Here is a 17,216-nt window from a genome sequence, read left to right on the forward strand (position 1 = left end):
CCAAATTGTTCATGCAGTCCTTACTCCCTTTAAAGAGTGAAGAGTCATTTATTTATGAAATTTATTGAATTACCTTGTGTGTGGGACCATGGTAGATCACTGAAAAGGTAAATGAGTAAGACACGGTGCTCAGTCTCAAGGAGGACACTGGCATGTTGTAATGGGGTAAGTGGAGATAAAATAGAGTAGTTCATGTGCTCTTGGCTCACATGTCATCTTTAACCTCTTGTACTCTACTCAGGGATACTGAGGTGGAAGATCAAATGAATCTCAAGATACTCCTCCAAGAATATATATTCTTTACATTGTGTCCTTCCATATTGGATTGCTAACACCTAGTGAGCAGAAAATATGTGTTCTTTCTCACGATCTCTTTTATTACCCTGTGCCAAATGATCTTAGTTATTAGTCTTGATAATTGATTTTTAATAACTTCTAACAAAGAAAGATGATCTTCGGTTAAAATATGGCTCTGTGCCTCTGTAGCTATTCCATTATTCTCTAGATAGTGTTTTTTTTTAATAGTTTTTAATAGTAATTTATTTGAATTTTGTTTAGAGTCTCATTCCACTTAAAATAAAAGATAATAAAGTAAAAAAAGCAATATTTGGGAGGGTCTTTTATGGCTCAAAATCAATAGACACGAAAGAGCAATAGTATTAGTCTTGCTAGTTGAGCATTAAGCCTCACTCCTCAGTTTACCTTTCTGTTTGTAAATGAATATTAGATACTCTACATGACCTGTCCAGATCATGTCCAGAAAAAATACATTTAAATCCTATAGTAGGCCCCATAGTAGTCCTTATCAAACTTTACTGTCTTAGAATAGTTTTTACAACCTTATTTTAGCTACACTCTATTGTAAAGTATTAGATTTTCTTTGATAGGGAGTCTGCTTTTTAATAATTTTACTTTGCTGGTTGTTTCTATTTGTCTTCTGTGTGTTCTCAGGAATGCCCCAGCTTTAACAGATCTAAAGCCTTGTTTGAAAAATGAATGAGTGAATGAATGATGAATGAATGAATGAATAAAAGCTTGTCTAGAGGGGTGCCTGGCTGGCTTAGTCACTAAAGCATGTGACTCTTGTTCTTGGGGTTGTGAGTTCGAGCCCCATGTCAGGCCTAGAGATTCCTTTAAAAAAAAATAAATAAAAGCTTATCTGGAGATGTTGGTATTTCTCTGGGTGCCACATTAGAGAGTTCTACAAGTGGTTATATTTACAAACACTTGTGCCATTCCCAGCCATAATTCTTCCACAGCAGCCTCTGGACAGTGACTTCTAAGCTCTGTTGTACGTGGCTATGGAGGAATAAGGTATTACCTAAACAAGTACTTTATTGGGTTAGAGATTGATACTACTTAATAGCAAGTACCATAGCTGCTGAGAGGCAGAAAAAAAAGCAACCTATCATGAGAAATGAGTCAGCATTCCAAATAATTTCTCATCAATTTTTTACTACCATACAGACTATTATGTCAAGAAATATGAGCATTAAGATAATGTACCTAGAATAGCTTGTGTGACTGCATCCCTATAAGAAGAAAATGGTTTACCCCTCCTGTTCAGTATCATAATGAAATGTTTCATATCCCTAGGGTAGCAGTTAGGCCAGCTGAAAAGACTTATGACATTATTATTCATCTGTTCTGACCCTGGCTTGCATGATAGAATTTATCAGTAGATTTTGTGAGAAACGGAAGCTGGATGAAGCAGGATGGGAGTGGATTGTCTGGTACATAGAATGATTATTGTATTGGCAGTCTGTGGTTATGGTGGTTTATCAGGTGATTCCTAATGGGGATATATATTTTAAAATTAGTTTAAATACAGTTATGATTTATTTTACTCAAAATATTCAGAAACCTCCGAACCTTTTCTACCTTACTTTGCTTAACATACCATTCTCTGATCTTTCTTATTCTACTTCACAATTGTAAGAAATGAAGCAGAAGCTGTGGGTACAAGATTTTTTCGCTGCACGTTAAAAATAGCATTTGCTATTTTGCTACTATAATTTCCATGATACCATCTCATCAAGGTTTTATGTCTCTTTAATTTTACTTCCTAACTCAGAGGTTCTTAACCTGGGATACTCCTCTAAAAGTTCATGGATAAGATTTCATGAAAAAAAAAAATGACGTCTTTATTTTCACTAACTCCTACCTGAAATTAAATATTTCCTTCAAATATAAATGTTGACAACAAACAACAGTAGTAGTAATAATACCTGTTCCAGGAATTAAAATAATAGCTATTTTGTGTCATATAAATTATTGTTTATAATTCTCACTACTTTGAAATTATGGTAGATATTAGATTTACTACTAAATCTTATATTTTAATGTATTAAGAAAAACATATATAACAATATTTCAATGTAAACATTTTTTGACAGTTATAATTTCATTATAGTTGGTTTCTTTTATAATCTTATATATTTGTGCTTTAAAAAATTTTTTTTAACATTTATTTATTTTTGAGAGAAAGAGACAGAACATGAGGGGAGAGGGACTGAGAGAGGGGGAGACACAGAATTGGAAGCAGGCTCCAGGCTTTGAGCTGTCAGTACAGAGCCGGCTGTGGGTCTCGAACTTACAAACCGTGAGATCATGACCTGAGCTGAAGTCAGTCAACTGACTGAGCCACCCAGGTGCCCCTATATTTGTGCTTTTAAAACATGATTGAGAAGGATCCCGTAATTGTTCCTTTTTTTTTTTTTTTTTAAATTACATTTGAGAACCAGAGTGTGAGTGGAGGAGGGGCAGAGACAGCCCGACAGAGGATCCAAAGCAGGCTCCGCTTTGTCCCATGCAGGGCTGGCCTCATGCAGGGCCGAACTCAGGAACTGTAAGATCATGACCTGAGCCGAAGTCGGAGGCTCAAATGACTGAGCCACCCAGGCTCCCCGAGGATCCCATAGTTTTGACCACATTGCTGAAGGAATCCTTGAAAAAAAAAAAAAAAAGAGTTAAGAATTGTCTCCCTTACTATTTGATCTTCATGCTGTCCTTCGAATGTTACACCTTAAAGACTGTGTCCTTATAATTTATATATTCACACATATGTATATTTATAAGCCTATACATATCTCTTTTTTACCCTTCCATATCTCATCCCCTTTTCCAGTGTCACATTTAACCTCTGTTTAGATGAGCCATAGCCCCTGTCTAGCTTCCATGCTATTTTCTAGACATTGTCATGTATATATTTGGGAAGAATTTTAAGTTCAGTGAATCTAAACTAATATTCCTTGTTAAACCTTCTATTTTTCCTATGTTTCCCATTTTTAGTGCCATTGACACCTTCCCAGTCACTCAGGATTAAAGTGCAAGAATCATTTTTGATTCTTTGTTCTTTCTTATTACCTCATCTGAAAGGAGTTATTAATAAGTAGCTAGGGATTCTTAATAAGGCTGCTATGAATGTTACTGTTATACTGTTTGAAGAGCTGTTTTATTTCTCTTGGGAAAATACACAGGAGTAGAATTGCTAGATCATAATGTCATGTATATTTTAAAATACATTGAAAACTTTTTTTTTTTAACGTTTATTTATTTTTGAGACAGAGAGAGACACAGCATGAACAGGGGAGGGTCAGAGAGAGGGAGACACAGAATCTGAAACAGGCTCCAGGCTCTGAGCTGTCAGCACAGAGCCCGATGCAGGGCTTTAACTCATGGACCGCGAGATCAAGACCTGAGCCGAAGTCGGCCGCTTAACAGACTGAGCCACCCAGGTGCCCCAAAATACATTGAAAACTTTTATGCCATTCTCCAAAATTAGTCAGTTTACAGACTCAGAAATGCATAAGAATTCTAGTTACTCCAGATCCCTGTTAGCAATGATTGTTACCAGTCTTTGTAACTAGCTAATCTAGTAGGTGTGAAATGGTATCTCATTTTGTTTTAAATCGCATTTCCCTGATAACTATGAGTTATCAGGGAATGATGTTGAGTGCCTTTTCAAGTTCTTATAGGCAGTTTGTATATTTTCTTTTGTTAAAAGATCTATTTAAGTCGTTTGCCCATTTTTTGTTTGGGTTATTTACTCTCTATTATTGATTTGTACATATTCTTAAACATTCTGGATACAAGTCATTTATCAGGTCATTAGTAATGTCTTGTGTTTGACTAGGCTTTAACCTTGTTGAAGTGCCTTTGTATCTACTAATCCATCCAGCCTTGTGAGGTTGAAGACATAGTTTTAATCTTCCATGTGGGAGCTAAAGAAACTAGACAGATGAAAGTAAGCTTAAGACTAAGAAAATAAAAAGGGGAATCTCTGAAAAGTTGAGAGAGGCTTAGCAACTTTACTTATTTCAGGTGGGCTATACCATCTATCGTGCATTTTAAATGTTTTGTGTAATAAATTAAGCCTTAAACACATTTATGAAATGAAATGAAATTATTATATTTACAGTGTCATTATTAGGTGTATAAAAAGTATTAATTTGTAATATCCAGTATTGTTTTGTAATTTCTAGGGATGGAAATTTGAAGTTTTAAGATGAAAGCCTGTTTTTTAGTCCTGTCATATAAAAATATATAACCTCATTTGAAGATGATATTAAAATTTTAATGTGTGGCAAATTTGTAAATGTGAAACCCAGGTCAGAGGACTCTCCTGGCTGCTTCTATGCTTTATTATAAGACTAGACCAGACTTTGTTTCACTTTGTCAGTCTTTAGTTCTTTTTCTTATTTGAGAAGTATATAGCTAGGCTTATCAATGGATAAATTGAAAATTAATATAGCAACCTAGAAATTTCCTTTTTATATGTCTTAGCTATACCTTTTAATGGAGTGGGCAAGAGTGTGTGCTGCTGTTTGTCCTCTGGTCTTATAAGTGTAATACTTGTTAATATCTTTTCCTGGAGAATGATTAGGAAAGGGAGGGGAAATCTAAGTCTGTGAGGTTTTCCCATTTATTGCTTCTATCGCAAGAGATTTTAGCTAAAGCAAGGATGAAATCATTAATGAAAATCAGGTGTTGGGTTTTTTTTTAATCTGAGAGATTTGGTTAACCATGTTCTTAAATTCTCTTACAAATTCTTAAACGGTTAGATATATTAATACTAATCTTTATATTGAGTAATTATCTTTTCTTGATAATACAGTGCAGTGATGCCAGAAGATAACATTCCATTGTTAATAGATGCTCCTTTTTAAATATTTTTTCCTAGTTGTTTGGTATAGTATGGATGCTAGAGCTTGTTGAAGTATATGTAGTAGTGGAAGTGTGTTACAACATGCTAGGAAAACAGTTGCAGTAGAGTGTTGGGAAAATTTGAAAAACTTTAAAATGATTAGAATATTATCCCACAGCATTGTTAATTTGGCATTAAGAAATACATGTGAGGAGTAGAGACCCAACCTAAAACAAGGATGAATACCTCTGAATTGTTTAAGGAGATTGAAAGGGTATCACATATTTAGAAATTGTTTAACCCTATATGTAAATTATATATGATTATAAAATTTATATAATGAATTATGAGATTATTATAAAATAATGTAAATTGACCCATGCATACTGAGCATGTTGATTTATAACATATTTGTTCAGTTTAATCTACTTAATGTATTGTCTATACTTCTGCACATGGTAATTAGGAACCTTCTATAATATTGCATGTGAAGGGAGGTTTGGAGTTGAGGGGAAACTACAGTCTTCTTCTCTAATTAAACTAAATATTACCCTAAGAATAATAGAGACATTTCGGTGACTATAACTCCTGAGACTTGGTGGGATAGAATTAGAAACACGTGCACAAAAAGGAAAGGGATGGATTTTTTTCTTCCCCATCTTCTTATAAAATAGATTTTCTTTATTTGAACCCCCAGGAATTGAATAAATTCAGATAAATTTTCAAATAAATTTCTCTCTATTGAAGACTCAGAATCAAATAAGTTCAAATAACTGCAACCTGAACTTGCTCTTTAATTTCAAGAACCAAATAAATTTGAATAAGGAGTGATACTTGTATTTACTGTTTTTATAAGTAAGACGATGTGGTTAGGTAAAGAGTAGTTTGGAAGATTAGGAAACTGTAGTTCTAAAGCCTGCCACTGTCTCTTGATTTGATCTTTCTGGATTTTCATTTCCTTCTCTATAAAATTATGAGGTTGGATTAGATTTTTGTCTCTCAGCCTGATGGAGACTGAAGTCTAATGGTCCTGAAAGTTGGTAAAAGTCATATATTTACTTGTAATAAGATTGTAAGCCAAACAGAAGTCTCCTTTATATTTGATTCAAGTTGATACTACTGTTTCTTCATAAAATTTGTCAGAAAATACAATTTATTGACATGGCTTTGAATTAAATTAGAGAATTAATATAAAAGATTGAGAGTCACTATGCTACATATTGTCCAAGGTATATTTCCCAAGATGTAGGTGACGATAGTTTACTCTTATAAGATTAACACATTTATTCTGGAAAAATCAGAGGTGCATCAGTGTCCATAATTTTGTATTCACTGGTAATGTTTAGTAGACTTTCACAGGATTCACTTCCAAGATTGGTTTTCAGTTACTGTGTACTCAGACTTAATCTCATTCTATTTCTATAGTTCCACAGCTGCAGTTAAACTGTGTTCCAAAAACTATTGATTGATTTGATTGGAACACTGAGTAATATTTTTTTTCTTGGAAATAAATGTTAAACAGTAATTCTCCAGTGTAGAGAAGACCATATTGATAATTAAAATATAGTGTACTTCTTTATGTTACCATTTTAGCCACATGCTGCCATCGTTGATAATTTGGTTTCTGAAAATTGAATTCTAAATTTGGAAAAATAAGAATATATTTTACTATTGTATCCAGATAATTCTTTGATTCCTTCTTACCCTCTATCTCTTCTCTCCTATCCCCACCAAAGTACCAGTGGTTCCACTAGTGGGTAAAGTACATCATAGCTGGGCTCCTGTATAATATCACTTTAAAATGATATAAATTAAGGTGGGAGAAGAGGTTGTGTTTTATAAGTCAAATCTACTTCATTTGCTCCACAAAACTGCATATTGACTATGTCAGTTTGAATGCCAGGGGGTGGACAGACAATAGTTGCTTCGTGGGTAATTAACATGGTTTCACCCTCTGCTTTTTAGAAAGACATAATGCTTGTTTTCTGTCCCAGTCTGAGGAGAAAATGAATTCTAAAATGCCTTGATGCCATATTTAGTGAGTGCTTTTAGTCTGTGGAGAGAGACAATTTACTAATGAGACTTGCTCACCATTAGTCAAGAAGTGTCAAATGGGTGTGCTATATTGTTGTCAAAATGTGAGTTGGAATTTGGTTTTTAAATAGCTTAATATAGCACCTTTTTTATTTACCCATAATGTAGAATTACTGTTGCTCCATAATTCAGATCCGCATTCCTAGATTTCCATGATTATTTACTTCTGGGATGATATAATTTGCACCTAAATTTAGCTGTCTCTAACACATCTTTTTTATGTCAATTATATTATTCAATGAATAAATACAATCTCAAAGCATGTATCAACAACATCAAGACTAAGCATTATGAATAGTACAATACATCTTATAATTCTTTATTCTAGAGGAACTCTGGTGCCATCTACTGCATAGTTTGTTAGAGGAAGAAAAGTATGTGACATCAAGTAGATGTTTCAATTAATCTGATTTTTTGTTTTTTTTTTTTAAATTAACAATAAATATTTATTTATAAATAAGTAATAAGAAATAAATTGATTGTTTTTTAGAGCAGTTTTAGGTTTACAGACAAATGGAGCAGATATACAGCGTTCCCATATTCTGCCCTCCCTCTACCCAGTTTCCCCTATTATCTATCATCTTTTGCTGGTGTGGTGCATCTATTACAGTTGATAAATAGTATTGATACATTATTATTAGATAAAGCCCAGAGTTTATATTAGTCTCACTCTGTGTGTGTTGTAAAGTTGTGTGGGTATTGCCAAATGTAGTTTCATGTATCCACCTGTTACAGTGTCATACACAATTGCCCTAAAAATCCTCTGTACTCTACCTACTCATCCCTTTACCCCATGCCTGCAGCCTGTGTCAAACACTGATCTTTTTACTGTCTCTGTAGTTTTGCCTTTTCCAGAATGCCATATAGTTGGAATCATATAGCATGTAGTCTTTTTAGATACTAACTTTTTAGATTCACGCCTTTCATTTAGCAATTTGCATTTAAGGTTTCTCTGTGTGTTTGTAGCTTGATAGCTGATTTCTTTTCATTACTGAATGATATTCCATGCTGTTGATGTACCACAGTTTGTTTATCCATTCACCTGTTGAAGGACATTTTGGTTGCCTCCAGTTTTTAGCAATTATAAATAAAGATGTTATTAAACAGTCACAGGTTTATATGTGGATATAAGTTTTCAACTTATGTGGGTAAAATCCTAGGACTGCAATTCCTGGATCTTAGCAAAACTGTCGAGCTTTGTAAAAAACTGCCAGACTGTACCATTTTACATTCCCACCAACAATGTGGGACTATACCATTTTACATTCCCACCAACAATGAATGAGAATTCCTGTTTTTCCATATCCTCACAAGCATTTGTTGTTAGTGTTTTAGTAGATGATGTCTTTTAAGGAATTGGTCTGTTTCATGTAGGTTATCAAATTTCTGGGTACAAAGTTATTCATAGTATTCCTATTCCTTTATTACCCTTTTAATGTCCATGAGATAAATAGTGATGACTGTTTTTTCATGTCTGTTTTTGAAATTTTTTTTTATGTTTTATTTCTTTCTTGAGAGAGAGAGAGAGACAGAGAGAGACACAGACCGAGCATGAGTGGGAGAGGGTCAGAGAGAGAGGGAGACACAGAATCTGAAGCAGGCTCCAGGCTCTGAGCTGTCAGCACAGAGCCAGATGCAGGGCTTGAACCCACGAACCATGAGATCATGACCTGAGCCAAAGTCAGACACTTAACTGACTGAGCCACCCAGGCACCCCCTTTTTAACATTTTTGTAATGTTTTATTTTTTTATATTTCTGTATTTTTAATTTGTGTCTTCCCTTTCTATCTTGGTATTCTAGCTAGGGGTTATCAAATTTATTGATCTTCTGAAAGAACCAGTTGATGTTAACTTTTTAAAAGGCATGGAATATAAACAACTCTTTTATTCTCTGATACCATCTACTGAATGGCTTTTTTTAAGGAAGAAAATATTATGAAAGCATATCATGGATTCTTTTTCTTAATCTGATTTTCAGTTTAATTGTTGTTGTAGATTTTTTAGGCCTTATTTTGCATTGGAACATAGAGACCTACCGGAAAGGTATCAGAGTTACTTTTTATCAGGGCGAGTAACTGCCCCAAGGAGGGTTTTCCTGTTAGAATTTAGCCATCTTTACCTTTTCCTATGAGAATTCAATACTGAATCTCCAGGAATTTTCATGAGATCACGACACCATTGAAAAATCATTAAGTCTTTTGCTTATATTCTACTTTTAAATTTTTCCCACAGGGTTAGAGCTGTTCATAGTGGTCCCATAGGAAGTTTAAGTGTTTCACTATATCATTAACTTCCAATTATTGAAGGTAGATTTCATAAGTCACTTTAGTGTGTTTATATTATCTAAAGAGATACTTTTGAACCTTTACATGAGTTATGTCTTTTAAAAATAAGGCACGTGGATGGTTGGTATTTAACAAACCACTAATTTTAAAATTATTTTGAAAAAAAGGTATTTTGAATATTCCATATGAATGGAAATTTGTCTGATCTGATTTGTTTCTAGAAGTAGAAAAGACTAGAAATATGAAACTCTCATTAAGGAACAGTAAAAAATACTAGACTGAAAAACAAAAGTTAAAGTAGATAGAAAATAAAAACATATATCTGTATCCCAAAGGAGAAAATCTCCTTGACTAGAGCCATTGACTATTTGACACAGGGTTTAGGAATCTGAATTCATACTAATTCATAATTCTAGAATTTAATTTAAAATCATCCTGGGTTAGAAACAACTCAAGTATCCATGGACAGATGAATGGATAAGCAAATTTGGTGTATACATATAATGGAATATTATTTAGTCTGAAAAGGAAGGAAATTCTGACAGATGGTGTAACATGGAGGAACCTTGAGGACATTACACCAAGTAAAATAAGCTGGTCACAGAAAGACACATACTGTATGCTTCTGCTTATAGGAAGTACTTGGAGTAGTCAAAATCATAGAAAGTAGAGTCTTGGTTGCCAGGGGTAAAGGGGAGTAATGAGTGGTTGTTTAATGGGTGTGGAGTTTTCGTTTTATGAGATGAAAAGAGGTATGGAGATGGATGGTGGTGATGGTTGCACAACATTGTGAATGTATGTAATACCACTGGACTGTACATTTTAAGTTGTTAGGATGTACGGGCGCCTGGGTGGCTGTCAGTTAAGTGTCCGACTCTTGATTTCAGTTCGGGTCATGATCTCATGGTTCATGAGTTCGAGCCCCACATCTGCAGTTAGTGCAGAGCCTGCTTGGGATTCTCTCTCTCCCTCTGCCCCTCTCCCGCTGACATCCCTGCACTCCCTCTCAAAAAAATTATAAAAGAAATTGTTAGGATGGCAAATTTTATGTGTGTTTTACTGCATTAAAAAAAATTTTTTTTTTTAATTATCTTGGTTTGGTAGCTCCTCCAGGCACCTGGAAGAACCAAAGGCACAGACTCTAACAACATATCCAAAACTTAAATCTCTAAACAGTCTCAATATGAAGTTATTTTAAAAATGAAATCATTCCTCGCAAAATAAACAAATCATAAAACACACAAGTAAACAAGTCATTGTTTGCAGTAATTGGCAAAAACAGTAAAAAAATAGGACCAAGCCTTCAGAAACTGTGGATTTTGTAATTAAAAGATAAAAATATAAAAAGAGTATACTTTATTTAAAGAAATACGAAGTTAAAAATTAAAAACATGAGTAAAAGAGACTATCAAAACTATCCAACATATATGAAAAAATAACCAAATAGAATATCTAAAAGTGAAGAGTGAAATAATAGAAATTAAAAATTTAATGAGAGTTTTAAACAGCCAGTTATATATAGTGAGGGTAATTGATAATTGGGAAGATCTGAAGAAGCCACAAAAAACAATGCAGCAAAGACATGAAAAATGTGGAAGATGCTAAGAGAGACATGGAGGATATAGTGAGATGAACTGTTGTTAGTCTAATCAGAGTTTTGGGTGGAGATTATAAATAGAATTTAATAGGGTCAGTATTCAAAAAGATACTGCCTAAGAATTTTTTAGAATTTATATGAATCATTATATTCAGGGATGCTAGTGTTACCTAACAGGATGAAAGGAAATAAATTCACATCAGACCTAAAGAAGACTGAAGATTAGGGCGCCTGGGTGGCCCAGCTGGTTAAGCAGCCAGCTCTTGATTTCGGCTCAGGTCATGATCTCAGTTTGTGAGTTCAAGCCCTGCGTGGGGCTCTGTGCTGACAGCATTGGAGCCTGCTTGGGATTCTTTCTCTCCCTGTCTCCTTCTTTTTCTGCCCTTTTCCCGCTTGCATGCTCTCTCTCTCAAAATGAATAAACTTAATGAAAGAAAGAAAGAAAGAAAAGAAAGAAAGAAAGAAAGAAAGAAAGAAAGAAAGAAAGAAAGAAAGAAGAAAGAAAGGAAAACAAGACCAAAGAAAAAGAGAAAATCTTGAAAACAGCTAGAACTAAAGGACTACTTACAAACATAGACTGACAGCTGATTTCTAAGCAAAATGATCCCCTACAAAAGAAAATGGCTATCAATTTAGCATTTTATATTCTGGTAAAAGGTCTTTCAAGGAACAGATTTATTTGCAGGTTAAAAAGAAAATAGAGGCTTTACTTTTAACAGACTTCCTCTTTAAAAACAAAACACAACAGGGGCGCCTGTGTGGCGCTATCGGTTGAGCCTCGGACATCAGCTCAGGTCATGATCTCATGGTTCCTGAGTTCGAGCCCTGCATTGGGCTCTCTGCTGTCAGTGCAGAGCCTGCTTTAGATCCTCTATCTCCCTCTCTCTCTCTGCTCCTCCCCCACTCACGCTTGCTCTCATTAAAAAAAAAAAAAAAAACCATTAAAAAGTACAGAAAAACAAAACAAAAAAGCCTCAGGTTTATACTTGAGGAAGAAACAAAACAATCTTGGAAAGAAAGTCTGAGATGCAAAGAGGAATGAAATTAAAAATTGATAATCATTGAAGTTAATCTCAAGAAAACCTAATTGCATAAAATAATAAAAGTAATATTTACCTGTGGCATTAAAGATGCTGTAATACCTGACAATGAGAACATGTAAGCCTAGAGTGGTGTGACAGTAAAGCATTGTACAGAGCTTTTAATAGGTCAGATATATTTAATGACTTTAGGCTTTGAGAAGGGAAAATATGCATGTGAAAATTTCTGGGCTAAGTAATAATAGATCTAGAGATACTAGTTTCAAAGCAATAATCGAAGAGAGGAAATCATACGGAAAAAAATAATTTCAAAAGAAAAACTGGGGCCTTTAAAAGCAAAAAATAGAAATAAATGGAAATATTAGTTATCTAAAGAGAGTATGAGCTCTCTAATTAAATCAGGTGATCAGGTAGAATAAAAATTCAAATCCACCTATATGTTTTTCATAAAAGGTCCTTGAAAAGGTGATAGCCTGACCAGATACATGTAACAACATATTAACATCAAATATAATGATTTATAAAGTCAAAGAGCAGTATTAAAAATTAATAGGAGTTTTATATGATGATAAAAGGTATTGTTCAATTATGAGTATGTATACCAGAATAACATAGCTTGAAAAGATGAAGTTATTAAATATATAAGAACATCATAGAGGGAAAGTTTGTCTTAGGTCAAACAGACTTAAAACTAATGAGAAGAAAGAATATTTGAACAACATAGTTAACAAGTTTGAGCTACTAGCCATATATAGAACCCTGAACCCAACCATCATCAAGTTGGTAGACAGAGAAAACATTGTAAACATTTTTTAAGTGTACTTGAAATTTTATAAAAATTGACTGCATTCTGTACATTAAGAAATTATCCACAAGTAAAACTGATATCATACAGACCATATTCCTTGATACAGTTCAATTAAGATGGCAATCAGTAACAAAAAGATAACTTTAAACAAATATATATATGTATATATATATATATATATATATATATATATACATATATATATAAATTTTAAGACATTCCTAAGTAATTCAGGGGATAAAGAAGAACTAATACCTATTAGGATATATTTAGCTCTGGATGATATTCAAAAGATATTTGCAAACTTATTGGACAAGCTGATTTGGTAAAAGGAAATTTATAAACTTAAATTCTTATACTAGGAAAAAAAATTAATGGGTGAACCATATATCTAACTGAAGGAGTTAAAACAAAAAGGGTAATCCTAAATAAGTTGGACAAAGGCAAATGAAGATGTTAACAAAATTAGTGAAATAGAATGCAAAGATAGAGAAGACAGACAAGGTTAAAAGGTCAATATTTTAAAAAGTCTTTAAAATTAAAATGTCACAGCCAGTATCTGAAATCTTATATTCTAAAATTTTAGGAATTTAATGCTTCATAGGTTTTGCTTATTTTTTAAACTTTTGATTTAGAGAAACTACCCAAATTACTATCTTTGATTTTTTTCTTCTCCTGATAGCGATTATTAGAAAATAGATGTATTATATAAAAATTAAATAATTAAATAATAATTTTAATTAAATAATTTAAAAAAGCTAATGCTTTTTGAGATCTATGTGATAGGCACTGGATATACACTATATATTCGTTCATTTAATCCTTGAAGCAATTCCTTTAGATGCTGTTAGTAGAATCACTTTACAGATAATGAAATTATGGCTTCTAAAGTTACTTGCCCAAAGTTTCACAGCCTGTAATCAACACAGCTTAAATTTGCTTCCAGGTGTATCTGACCACAAAGATGTACTTCCATCCAGTCTTGTATATTGCCTTCCAGTATACTATTTATTATGGGATAAAAATGTATTGGGTTTTTGTAGAGTGATGGTTCTCCAAGTGTGATGCATGGAACCCTGGGGTCCCTGAGACTCATTCAAGGAATCTGCAAGGTCAAAACTTTTTTTTTTTTTTTTAAATAATTCTAAGTTGTTATTTGCCACTTTGCTCTGTTGACATCTCCACTGATGATACAAAAACAACGTTGCATAAATTGCTGGATCCTTAGCATGAATCAAGCTAGTAGCAGGCTCTGTGGAAGGGAAAAAAAATAGTTACAAACAGAGAGGGAGGGAGGCAAAACTTGGGTTCTTCAGTACCACACACATTATAGTAAAAAAAGGACCATTACACTTAAGAGTGTCCTTGATGAAGGAATAATTTTTTTTCAATTTATGAAATTTTAATCCTTGGGCTAGACATTTTAAAAAATATTTTGTGTGATTAAATACGAAGTTCTCAAAATATTTCTGTTACATACCAGATTACATTGGTGGTCTTAACTTGAGGACAAAAGACTTTATTAAAGATCATAACATGAGTATCTAAGTACCAAATAACATAGCAAACATCTTCATAAAGCAGAAACTTACAGAAAATTCAGAGAAAAGAACAAACATATGGGAGTATTTAGTCCAAGATAGGTGAAGTGAATTTAAAATAAAGGTACAGAAGACCTAAAAGAATAGTAAGGGATAGTTTGTGGGTATGTATTGAACTCTATCCTAGATAGCATATAATATACTTTCTTCTCCAGTGTACAGAGAATGTTCACCAAAAAATTGATATACTAAGTCAAAAAGAATCCTAAAATAGTTCTATAAATCAGAAGGAACACATAAAAAGGTTTTCTATCATACTATAAAGATAGAACTAAATAACAAAAAATTTTAAAGTCCTGTCCACTACAGTATAAATATTCTCTTAACTTTAAGGTGTAAGGGAAGAAAACAAAATTGTTGATTCTATTTTCTACAATGTAGATGAAATGGGTAATTACATAGGAAAATCCAGTTTACCAGAATTCTTATCTCAGAAGAGATAAATAGATTTCTTTCAGAGGAGATAGAAAGCTTAAACAAGCCTCTTTTTTTTTTTTTTTTTTTTTCTTTTTAAGTTAGAAAATGTATCAAAAAGTTCAACAGTGGTGCACCTGGATGACTCAGTTGGTTAAATGTCTGACTCTTGATTTCAGCTCAGGTCATGATCTCAGGGGTGTGAGATCAAGCCCTGCATTGATGTGGAGTCTGCTTAAGATTCTGTCTTTCTTTCTCCACCCCACTCACATGCTTGCTGTCTCTAAAATAATAATGATGATGATGGCAGCATTCTTTAAAAAAACAAACAAACAAAAGCACCAAGCCCAGAAGATTTGAAAATTTTATTTTACCAAACCTAAGATTAGCCAATTTCAATGCTCTATAAATTTTTCCAGAACATAAAAAAAGAAAGTACTCTAATTATTTTAACATGACTGTGAAGTTGATCTATGTAAAAATCTCATAAAGATAGTTAACATCTGTACAACTACAGAACAGTCTCACATCACTACAAAAACATCAGATAGAATTCTATGCTACAGTAAGAAAATAATACTCCATGATCCAATGAGATGTGTTCCAATAATGCAGGAATGGTTCCATTTTAGGAAATCTATTAATATAAATAACCTATTAATCTAAGAAGGAACAAAAAATAAAGTTCATCTCCACTGATGCTGGTAAGACCTTTGGCAGAATGCAACCTGTGTTCATGATAAAAATAATAAAAAAGGAGTTGATGCATATTTCTTAAATAAAACACATATACCCTAGTTTTATTTATTTTTTATTTTTTTAAATATAATTTGTTGCCAAATTGGCTAATATATAGTGTGTAAAGTATGTTCTTCATTTTTGGGGTAGATTCCCATGGTTCATCACTTACATACAACACCCAGTGGTCATCCCAACAAGTGCCTTCCTCAGTGCCCATCACCCATTTTCCCCTCTCCCCCACCCCCTACCCACCCTCAGTTTGTTCTCTGTATTAAGAGTCTCTTATGGTTTGCCTCCCTCCCTCTCTGTTGGTAACTATTTTTTCCCCCTTCCCTTCCCCCATGGTCTTCTGTTAAGTTTCTCAAGATCCATATAGAGTGAAAACATGATATCTGTCCTTTTCTGACTGACTTATTTTATTCAGCATAATACCTTCCAGTTCCATCCATGTTGCTGCAAATGGCATGATTTCATTCTTTCTCATTGCCAAGTAGTATTCCATTGCATATATAAACCACATCTTCTTTATCCATTCATCTGTTGATGGGCATTTAGGCTCTTCCCATAATTTGGCTATTGTTGAAAGTGCTGCTATAAATATTGGAATACATGTGCCCCTATGAGAACCAGCACTCCTGTATCCCTTGGATAAATTCCTAGTAGTGCCATTGCTGGGCCGTAGGGTAGTTCGGTTTTTAATTTTTTGAGGAACCTGTACACTGTTCCAGAGCGGCTGCACCAATTTGCATTTTCACCAACAGTGCAAGAGGGTTGCCGTTTCTCCACATCATCGCCAGCATCTGTTGTTTCCTGATTTGTTCATTTTAGCCACTCTGACTGGTGTGAGGTGGTATCTCAGTGTATATACCCTAGTTTAAATACAGCGTAATATTTAGTGTGGAAACAGTGTTAGCATTCCCATTAAATTGGAACAAGACAGGACTGTTCTCAGTCTCAACTATGTATTTAACATTGTATTAGAGGTGTGGACAATTAGACAAGAGAGAACTGCTTTAGATTTCTACAAATTGGTAAAGAAGAAATACAACTAGTTCTCTTTGCAAATGATAATAGAAAACCAAGAGTAATGATAATACTAACTCAGACAGTAAAACAATTCAGTACAGTGTCACGATACATAAAATGAACAATCAGTGGGTTTTATATACATATAATCAGATGATATAATACCATTTACAATAGCAAAAAAAAAAAAGACAAAATGCTTTGCAATAAACCCAAATAATTTCATTTTTCCCTAAATTAATAAATTTCATATGATTCCTTTAGAAAGTTCTCTTCCCCTCCCAACACCCCATCTTTCCTTGAAGCTAACATATGGAATATAAATATACAAGAATATATATATTTTTTAAGTGCTGGCACTGTGTCTTCCAAGCATTAAAACCTGTATAATTAAAATTGTAGTCCTATCACCTGAATGGACAAGCAATCTTGTTGAGAAATAGACCCAAATACCCAAGGAAGTT

The 17,216-nt window shown here is 33.6% G+C and overlaps 1 protein-coding gene and 1 long non-coding RNA gene across 13 annotated transcripts in view; one reads left to right on the forward strand and one right to left on the reverse strand.

The window, feature by feature from the left end:
- The window catches only part of LCORL (ligand dependent nuclear receptor corepressor like), a 167,118-nt gene that overhangs the window by 76,087 nt on the left and 73,815 nt on the right, over positions 1-17,216 (forward strand). The gene's annotated exons all lie outside the window — the stretch shown is intronic.
- The window catches only part of LOC122218590, a 68,881-nt gene continuing 65,374 nt past the window's right edge, over positions 13,710-17,216 (reverse strand). Inside the window, exon 3 of the long non-coding RNA XR_006202020.1 lies at positions 13,710-14,222. This is a non-coding gene — a long non-coding RNA (uncharacterized LOC122218590). The remainder of the gene's footprint in view (positions 14,223-17,216) is intronic.

Source organism: Panthera leo, chromosome B1 (genome assembly GCF_018350215.1).
Source record: "Panthera leo isolate Ple1 chromosome B1, P.leo_Ple1_pat1.1, whole genome shotgun sequence".
NCBI classification, from domain to species: domain Eukaryota; kingdom Metazoa; phylum Chordata; class Mammalia; order Carnivora; family Felidae; genus Panthera; species Panthera leo.